At 32.3% G+C, this 10,246-nt stretch overlaps 1 protein-coding gene and 1 non-coding gene across 2 annotated transcripts in view; one reads left to right on the top strand and one right to left on the bottom strand.

Moving 5' to 3' along the window:
* The first annotated feature begins 258 nt into the window (after positions 1-258).
* Positions 259-10,246, top strand: part of LOC106665493 (protein dachsous) — a 305,122-nt gene continuing 295,134 nt past the window's right edge. Inside the window, exon 1 of the mRNA XM_014391938.2 lies at positions 259-600. The gene's annotated coding sequence lies outside the window, so the exon portion shown is untranslated. The remainder of the gene's footprint in view (positions 601-10,246) is intronic.
* On the bottom strand, positions 4,943-5,015 carry Trnas-acu. The gene has a single exon. It is a non-coding gene; the product is annotated as a tRNA-Ser (tRNA).

Raw genomic sequence — 10,246 nt, 5'->3', positions numbered from 1 at the left:
AACTTATCAATGCTGGTTTCACTTGCGCGTATCTTCGGTTTTATGGCTGCTGTCGTAGGTGAAGGTCTTTCGCCCTGGCCCCCACGTTGTGCCGGTCCATTTCCAAAAGGGAAAATGTGTTAAAATTATTGAGATAAGAGCAGGGCGTCGCGGGGCGGGGGATTCTAGAGGTAAGGTCGGTCTCAGGTTCCTTCCTCAAGATTTCTTCCCCCACCTGGTGAAAACTGGTTCTTCCATCTCCCACCTGCGGTCCTCCGGTTCAGTGAGTGTCCGTCTTGGCTTGCGGCAAGACTCCTTCTCGTTCCCTTTCAAAACACAGTGACATTTCCCAAAAGCTTTCCACAAACCGTTTCCACAGAGGGAGGATGGACGCGCTATTCGGACCGGCCACGAGTCGACCCACCCGCGAACATGTGTCCTAGTCAATTTATGTGCGCGACCCCGGCTCAGCGTCAAGCCGCCTCCCTTTCCTAAAACGCGAGTTCAAGTGTGAAACTAATGTCCATCTGTTTGCTATAATTAACACAGTGTTAATCAGTGGATTTCTATATTGGATTACACGCCTTTCTCCAAAACACTTAAGGATTATCTATAAAAGAGGTAAATGACTTATAAATTCTCCCTCTTTCATTGCTGTTGTCATCTTTGAACCGGTCTCCACTCCGACAAAGAGCGATGCTTTTAAAATTGAGTGAATTTGGAAATTTAAGCGCGGGGGATGTAAACAGGCGGTATTCGCCGGGCTGAAAACATTCGTTCTTCATCAACCAGGCCAGCTCGGGAGGAGTCTAGTGAGATTGAAGTTTTCAGGTAGAAATATCCTTGTTAGGTGGAGCCGACACATCGCGTATTTGTGCAACCGGTGGAGTGAAAGGGAGCTCTGACCTCTCTCTCACTCTCTGTATATTTTTTTCGGACTCTTATAACCTGTTTAATTAATAATAGACGTTAATCCTCTGATCGTGATTCTTCCGAGTTAGTTCTTTTGCACTCCCGTAACGCGAAGTGAGTCCAACTAGGATCGAAAATTCGGATCAACTACAAGTTACAAATAAAGAAGCTTTAAATAATAAGAAAAAAATTTCACCATCTCCCTATTTTAATTTTAATTTTTTTAAATGATATTAAATGATTTATTATTATTATTTTAAATATTTATTAACAGTGAGTGAACTATTGAACTCCAATTTGTCAAATGTTAAAACTTATTTAACTGCATTAAAATAAAATACGATTTATGTATTAAAATTCTACATAAAGAAGCTTTATATAATTTCGACAAAACGAACTTGTTACTATTATAAACGAAGGCAAGACATTTTGCTGTTTCAAACCGAAACCAATTATGAAAAATACACATAAAAGATATAGTTGTTCACATAGATAAATAAAAGTCACCTGCAAATAATCAGAAATAGTTTTGTTATTACATAAGCAAAAAAGTTAAGATTTAAGTCATAAATTTTCCTATTTTGTGCGTGTTGTTAATATCGAAATCAAAAGTAAATTTTTGTTGATATTTTCTGTTGGGTGTCAGTAAACAAGGTTTTTAAAACATAATTTAACAGTAAATGGTTAATTATCTGCTATATACCGTACGACAAATCGTATAAAAAACTTCTTTTTTTAATATAGAAGGAAATCAAAATCTAAGTTGAGACATCATATTTTAAAAGAGAAAATCGTTTTATAAGATTGGATTAGAATTATCTATCGATTTTTCCAAATCTATAAACAGATTTTTTTCAATATAACCTATTGTTATTTTTTCTATAATTTTGAGAGGTTATTAAAAAGAAATCTTGGATCTTAAGATCTTGGAAAATAGACCTTGATGGGTGGGCGGAGACTTCGACGTTCGGTTAAGAAACGGGATTTGAAAATTGCCGGTCACCGGCGACAAATAACAATGTTAACAATTGTAAACAAAGCCCTAGTTTATTTTACATAGAAATCCTTTTTTATATACAAAATAAAACATTTTAAGGACAAAAAATATGCAACTTACAATGTGACCATGGAAAACTGACCAGCATTGCTTTCATACTTTTAATATCAGTTAGGACTTTTCTTGCGACCATTTCCTTATTTCATTTTTTATTTTGAAAAAGGGAGGTTTTTTATATCAAATCGAAAATTTTCGTAGGTTGGGGTGAGGAGTTGAACATATGTCGGAAATCAGATGCATTCCTTGATATTACTGGTCCGCCCATTCTCGCTGCATATTTCGGTCAATGAACAGTTTTCGGTGGATAAATGATAAATAAAAACACTCAAGCAGTCTATTGATAATATTTTTTATGAACTATATATACGCTAAATTATTAAAGAAAATATAAAACTTGGAGATTTTAACGGTCGATTAAGAATGAAAAGTTTAATCAATATGTCAGAGTTTATATGCAAATCCGTAAACTAATACTACAATACAATCGTGTCTTATAGAAAATGTTGAGTTTGTAATGAAAATTAGATGAGAAAAGTGGAATTGTAACAAATCAATCAGTATTTTTGTGATTTCCTCAGTGTATCATTAAATATTTTTTAGCAAGAAAGAAAGTTAAAATCCATTTCCTACATCTTGGAAAAAACCGTGAATACCAATTTGGTGAAAATCAGGAAACAATTTTCCAGTTAAAATTTTGGGTTTTCGAATTACTTCCGAATTTTCACGAACATCATAAAAATGGTGATAACTTTAAAACGACTGTACTGACCACTGGACATTGTAGAAACCTTTAAGGCCGTATAACCTATACGTAATAGCACAAACCAATCGCAAATCAATCACAATATAAAATAAAAAGTTTGAAAATTTTTGTTGATTTCGTTCTTATTTTTCTTACTTATAAACCAGTTAAAAACCAAAGGTTGTCGTCATAGCCAGAAAGATGTAAAATCCAGCTTTCCAACGGTTGCAATACCATGGATATCGAGAAAAAGTCCAGAGATGTTATGAAATTTTAAGTGGAATAACGAACATCGACTTGAGAAAAATGGAGCCTCGTAGAATCCAGCCAATAAAATTATATTTTTTTAAAGGGATGAAAATTTGTATTCAAGGGAGCTTAAAACGAATCCGATGTTTTTAAACTATTTTGGCCTAGTTTACTGGAAGTGTTGTTATATTCGTAACTTTTTATAAACCTAATGTCATTGAATACATGCCTACATATAATTTTCTTATTCTAGATAGACTAGCAAATCGATTGTGATGTAATAATTTTAAAAAAACTGCAGAACAAATGCATAAAACCACATTATAAATTATATTTGTAAATGACTTTTCAAAAAAATTCTCTTGGCTCCTAGAGACGATTAAGAAGAACGACCTTACACGTGTATCTTTTGTCCAAGTATCCCCAAAAAATTTTCGTTCAATAGTCGTTGTTACCTTATCAGTTTTAAAGCTTGGACGATAGAAAAAATTCAAAACATGGAGGTGTTTCTACGTTGAAAATGCTAATTATTTGCTAGTTTTTGTTTGCTTTTTCTTTAAAAAAAATATTTTGTACGCATTAAATATCATCAACATGACAATAATCTCTCTAATAAAACATTTTGTCTTTAATTTCACAATGAAATTCAGTGATTTGAACAGGCGAGTAAGAAAGAGAAGTTTCTTTGAAATCTTTTTATATTTAAAAGTCCTAATAACACGTTGACATTTGCTTGAAACTAAGAGCTTGATATGGCTATTATTTTCACTTTTAATTATATTGAAAATTGTCCGAGTTTTTTGAGAATTCATCAACCTGTTTTGAAGAGACGTGTTTGGTTTTAACGAAACGGTTAAACGACTGGGTTGACCGAGTTGTTGCCTGAGTCCGGTTCTAGTTTGTGAACAGGTAAAGGTATTTAAGTGCAACAAGTGAAGTGTGACAGATATGTTCCATTGTGCTCCGAGCTGGCGGGTCGTCTCCCTTATGTCCAAAGATCGTCGAGACAAAAATCACCCCTCTCAACACGAGAAGGCTCAATAAAACATGAAATTTCGTTATTTTTCCAGCAGCACCCCACTTTAAACATTGTTATCACGTTTGAGCAATAACAATACCAAACGATTTATTAAGGTTTAGAACTCCTGTCTACATCTTTCAATGTAATAAAGAAGAATTAATATCATATGGCTTAATTTATGTTAAAAACATATCTTCTTATTTCGGGAAAATAAAACTTCTCGACAAATAAAGTTGGTTCAGTGAAAGCAGTTTATCGATAGTAAGGAAATGTAGATGACTGGTGGAGAAGTGGAAATCAAATTTGTCTTGTCATAAAAGTCTTTTTATTGATTAATGGAGGTTTTAGGCATATTGGGAAATCTTGTGCAGACTTGACAAATCAATGAAGAAAAATTAAGCAGGGTTGATTTGTTGATTGCTGAATATCAATATTAGGTCCCTAAGAGACCGTGCTCTCTAAAATGAACAAAAGTTTAATTATTGATTTTTTTCTAGGCCCCATTGTCGAAGGTGTTTTTAAAGAATTGTTCAAATGTCCGCCGTTTCGGCATTCTGTGCCATTTTCCTACCTGGTCTGTGGTTATTACGAACCAAACAATTTAAAAAGTACGTTATAGAACTTATTAAAAAAACGGCAAATCCTAATACGCCTACTAAATTGATATAAAAAAATAAATAATGCTTCTTTTAACTTGATTAAACCATTTTCAAGATTCCATTAAACCTTTTTTACTTCAAAAAATAAAAGAAACTTAGGAAATGGTATAAGATTTAAACATGTAAAATAACTGTAATAATTTCTGTACATTTAAAACACAATTATATAAATAATTGGTATCTGTGAAGACCATATATAAAACTATTTACAAGTAAAACTTAAAATTATAAATAATATTATGTTTTAGTGGACTAATTGACCAAAATACTTCTTTCAATTATATTCTTTTTATGTAAGGTCTCGGTTTAGATGAAAAAGTTAGTGTCACGAGCGGGATTCGAACCCACGACCTTCGGCTCAGTACGCCGCTGTTCTAACCACTTGAGTATCGTGACAGTTAAAGTATTATAAATAACTAAGTATAAAATATAAATGATACTTTTTTATTTAATTTTTAATATAAAACAATGGGGCTATTATATAAATTTTGTTCGAATATATCAATGTTATGTATATATTTTTTCAATTAATTAGTCTTTAGCTATCGTGTCTTCTCAAGCTCAAGTGGTAGAGCAGCGGCGAATTTAGCCGAAGATGGTGGGTTCGAATCCCGCTCGCGACACTGATTTTTTTGTCTCAACCAATATTTTAAGTAAAGATTAATTAATTGAAACAAGTTATGCGATTAATCAGACCTCTAGTGGTGATACACCATAATACCTGTGTATTTAGGCTTAGTTAAGAAATTGTTTTACCATTATTGTAAAAAGAGAATTGTTTACCTTATGGTTTAGTTTATGAATTTATTGTAATTTTCATACGGTCTTGTAAGAACTAATTTTCTATAAAATATTTTTACGTGCCATGTCCTAAGTGGTTTTGCTTAATTTGAGGTAACAAAGGGTTATTTTGACGGGAAAAGGGTTATTATATACAAATGTATTACAAAAAAGTAAATTAAGTAACGATTTTATCCATTTTTGGTAATGAACAAGGTTTTAAATATCTCGAGTAGAACATTTTCTTAAAATATTTTTATTTACTGTAATTGCAGATTTAAAATTTCTGTTTTGGTAATATTTGCATTTGGAACCTAAAGCAGTTGGACAGTTTTTGTTGTTGTTTTGATCACATGTTTCGCCTAGGTCATTAGTTATTCTTTCCTTCAAAAGAATTTAAAAAGTGCAAGTGTAAGAAGTTACGACTCGCATGTCTATATTTTTCTCAATAAAACTTTATGCTGGTTGAATTTACGAGGTCGGCGTCCCAGGCTAACACAACTCAGTATGCATAATAAGAGGCGTCACGAAGAACCTTCGAAATGTAAATACAAAGGAACTAACAAGAAAATTAAAATAAACTTTAATAAGTATCGAGGTTCCAAAAAGGAAATGCATAATTCGAATTAGCCGGTTCAAGGGGGCTTTAATATACACATAAAGCTGAGTTACGAGCCACCAACTCAGCAAGGTATTAATCAATATTCAAAGAATTGCTCAAAACGGAATTGAGTGTCGAAAAGCATCTATCTGTCGAGTTTGCCAAAATGAAACAAAAAGCATCCAATTATCATCCCCAATAGTACATTCTATATTGTATTTTTATCAGTTTATACGAAATGCTTATACTGAATTGGAAAAGGCAGGATTATGCATTTCTGAATGGGAACATACTAGCATAAGTCATTGGCTGCTTTTACATAAATTCCAATGTAAATTCATAGGTAAGCGGATTATTTACGACGAAGAGATTCTTTCTTTTGAACTTTAAAAGAAAAATTGAGACTTTCGACCGGGCACCTCTTTGCAAATTTAAACCCCATAGAAGTCATCTGGGCCTTAATATTTTAAGATCAATACTTGCATTCCTTCAGTTTAATTCAAAAGAGTTTTGTCTCATCAGTTAGGGCTGTAAGATGATTTGTAGTTAGGTTGTTTCCGGTGATTTTGATTTGTCTTTCTTCGTTGTTTTGTTGGTTTTACGTGACCATAAGTGAATCACTCAAGATGGTCAAATTTGGGTTTTTTTTTCAAAGGTTGCCATGAACCATGAATTTTATTTTTATGTATGTAGAAACATATTTAAATAAGAAATGAAATAAATTGTTGAAAAAATCTTTTAGTGGGTTTTAATAACTATTCAGATCATTATGCAAAAACAAATTCAGATATTTTCACTGTAAGCCGAAAGTTTTAATCACCTATTCCTGATAAATTGGTAGATATAACTTGTTCCGTTAAATATACCATTTTAAAATCAAATTAACACTTTTTGTTTTAACGTTAACCCCTCTTAACTTCAAATTACCTTTTTTTAAATATAAAAATCAGGAGATGGTTTGAAATATAAGCCTTTACCCTACATTCCTCGTACATTTGAATTTTTTTCTTAATATAAAACAAGTAATTAAAATTGCACTTTAAAATTAAATAAAAACCAAATTATTTTTTAATTTGATATTTAAAAAAATTGTGCTCTTGAAAACACAATTAAGCTAATTAAATAATACAATTTAAGTATTCTTTACCTTGATTAAGTAATTTGTTACCATTATATATTTACCATTATATAAAAGTAAAATCCTTTATTGTAATATTCAATTTTATACATGTAATTTTTAATTTTGATTGTAGCTAATTTTCATATAATCTTTTGAATAAAAGCCCAATTATTTTATTTTAAAAATTAAATCCAAGAAAAATCCTTAATTTTTATATGTTTACTTTTTATGATTTTATATTTTAGTTTAAAAAAATTTGCATGTGGACTTCTAAGAGCACAATTGTTTGTATAACTTTGTCAAATTTAGATTAATTTTATTTTAAATGTTTATATTTTATACCTCCTAAGTTTTTGAATTTTTTAAAAGTATAAAAGAATAAACAATAAAAATTATGAAGGTGTGAGTATGTGGATTCACTTTTGTAATAGGATTTATTTAAATCTGTGAGTAGAACCACTTTTTATAATAGGGTTAACTTAGTGTTAAACAGGCTTAAATTGAAAATAAAAAAGGTTGATCTGATGTTAAAAAGGGTTAATTGGAATTTAAAAAAAGATTAATTTGACATGAAAAAGTGTTAATTTTTGAAGTAAAAACGGATAATTTGAACTTAAAATGTTTTAATTTTGTGCAAGAATATGTTCATTTTCAAATTAAGGGTTAATTTGAAGGATAGAAATATAATTTTCGAAAGGTTTCAAATACTTCTTCAGTGTACATAAATACAAAAAATAAATCATTAATCCTTCTTCATTGAGGGTAACTTTTCCCATGAGTGAGGAAAATTGATACTGCGTTCCACCAATGATTTTATTCATTCAGAGCCAAGCTCTCAAATTACTTCCTTTTTACCCCATTCTCCTCTATAAGAAAAATTTAATTAGACCACGAAAAAAAAAATTGCCGCCGATTTTCCTTGCTCTTATTCGGCCGTCAAAACGCGGGCCCGACGTCGGGCAGTCTGCGTACCGACAAAAACTCTAGAATGGCCCTGATACCCTTGAAGGCAAGTTGACAAGGGAGTAGGTGGAAGTTTAGAAAGGCGTTCAATTAACAGGGAGAGCAACTCTCTAGCTGAGCCCAACAGATGGAGAAAGTATTGCTCATTCACAAATTCAACATGTGAACGAGGGCAATCCCAAAGGAGAAGAATCCCATTGTACCTTTCATTTCCAGAGAAGTTTAAAGCGGGTGAAGTACAGGCTTTTCTCGCGCGGACTTCTTGAACCGGGTCAAGCTTTAGAGAAACTGAAACCGGAAGATCGGACGACTAACTACTAAGTAACTAAAACTTGGTCTTGAATTCAATGACGATGAACAAAACTGGTCAAAAGTTGATCAACTCTCGAAGCTGATTACACGAGTTATTCTAAGTTCTCCATTGTTCTAGTTTTGTATTTTTTTGTAATTTTTCAATTAATTTGAACATAGGACAACAACCTCAAAACAACGGATAACTGTAACGTAAATAAACAAAATCTCCATTTGAACGCTGGAATTTTGGCTGCTGATGCAAAACCATTTGAGGTTTATATGTTAAATAATTAATAGGATGTGTTTCTAGTGTTGGCGATTTCAAGCTTGGTCGTTTACGCGATAAACACTCGAACATCGCGCCACTCACTCGATTAACGCATAAAGTTCACTCACCGTTAAGTAGGCAAGATGAGGACGAGAAAGTTTGAAAATAAACGAATTCCTGTCCGCCGCTGACCCAATTTCATGTATGTTTCGACAGTCAATAAATGGAAATATCTCTATTTTGGACCAGATCCGCGAGATTCCGTCGGAATTTACAAATTCTCGGTTCATTTTACAAAAATGTCTTGGTAAAAGATTTAAAAAACCTCTATCGAGATAAGAACCCTACTTTCCACTCTGGGATTTTATTAAAGTTGCAGCAATGCTGTTAGACGTGTTTCTGAAAACGTAATTAACTTGCGTAAAAATAAAACGCTTTCCTTTTTCTACCAATGTTTAATAATGCGTTTTTTTTTTTTTTGAGAATGCGCCACACGCAATCGGAAGAAAGTATGTTAATAATGGATTATTGCATTTAAAGATACACGAAGCTGTTGAATAAATACATAGGAGAGAAAGTGTATGGAATTTCTTTTCCCAAGTTAATGAAAAGTTGCAAGTTTACTGAAATTCAAAACTGAACTAAAAATGTTCGCAAAGAAAAATGTTCTGTTTGTTTCAACATTACATTTTGGATAATGATACTCTTTGCTTTTCAACTTTTTTTATTCTAGTAATTAATTTGGACACATTTACACAGAGACCAACGTCCGACGAAGATCACTTTAAAGTTAATTCGTATGAAAAAATAGTCAAAAACCTAGCCAACAAGATTTTATATAAACCAACATTTCTGTATAAATTAGGGACAGATTTTGGCTGATTATTAAACAAACTGATGGGTAAGAAATAAATTATCTTTTACACCACACCGTTATCCATGCATTGTGGACAACTTACTTCGTACCCATCAACTTATTATGGAGTTCCACAAAATCAGAATCGACACTATAAAAAAAGTTAGAAAACTAAACCTTCAAAATTAGAACATTCGAAAAATTACGATTGTCTCAGATCTCATCTTGAAAAAATGTATTTATGAATTTAGTTATTTTAATTTAAGGAAAATGGCAATTTGTTCTAAAGTTTCAAAATCCATTCTTAAACTAACACACCCCCCTTTCTTTTTCATGAACCTCTCCAGAAGTGTCGATTTTGTTAAGAAATGGCTGACTATTGGTCTTCACTCCGAAGGCTTGTCACTGTATGTAAGGGTATGTAACTCAGGAGAATTTTCCTACCCCATTTTGCAGCCAGGTCGCTAGTACCCCATTGAATCAGATGCTTAGAAGATCGTCGCTTCCCAACTAACGGGATTAAGTGCTAGGTCCTTGTGGACCTAGTGGCTTTCAACAGCTAGGTCATTTCATCCCCAACACGTGCAAAATATAATCAAGCGTAAAATTATCATCTGTAATACATTCGCACAAATTTATACATATATAATTTTATCACTTATGTACATTGCACTCATTCTGGTTAGTCGGCACTCGATATTTCGCCATCGGCCTTCACATAATAGTGACAATCTAATATAACTGC

The sequence above is a fragment of the Cimex lectularius genome, unplaced genomic scaffold, assembly GCF_000648675.2.
Source record: "Cimex lectularius strain Harlan isolate CLEC.00 unplaced genomic scaffold, Clec_2.1 scaffold102, whole genome shotgun sequence".
Classification (NCBI taxonomy): Eukaryota; Metazoa; Arthropoda; class Insecta; order Hemiptera; family Cimicidae; genus Cimex; species Cimex lectularius.
This window is presented reverse-complemented; position numbering and strand designations above follow the sequence as displayed.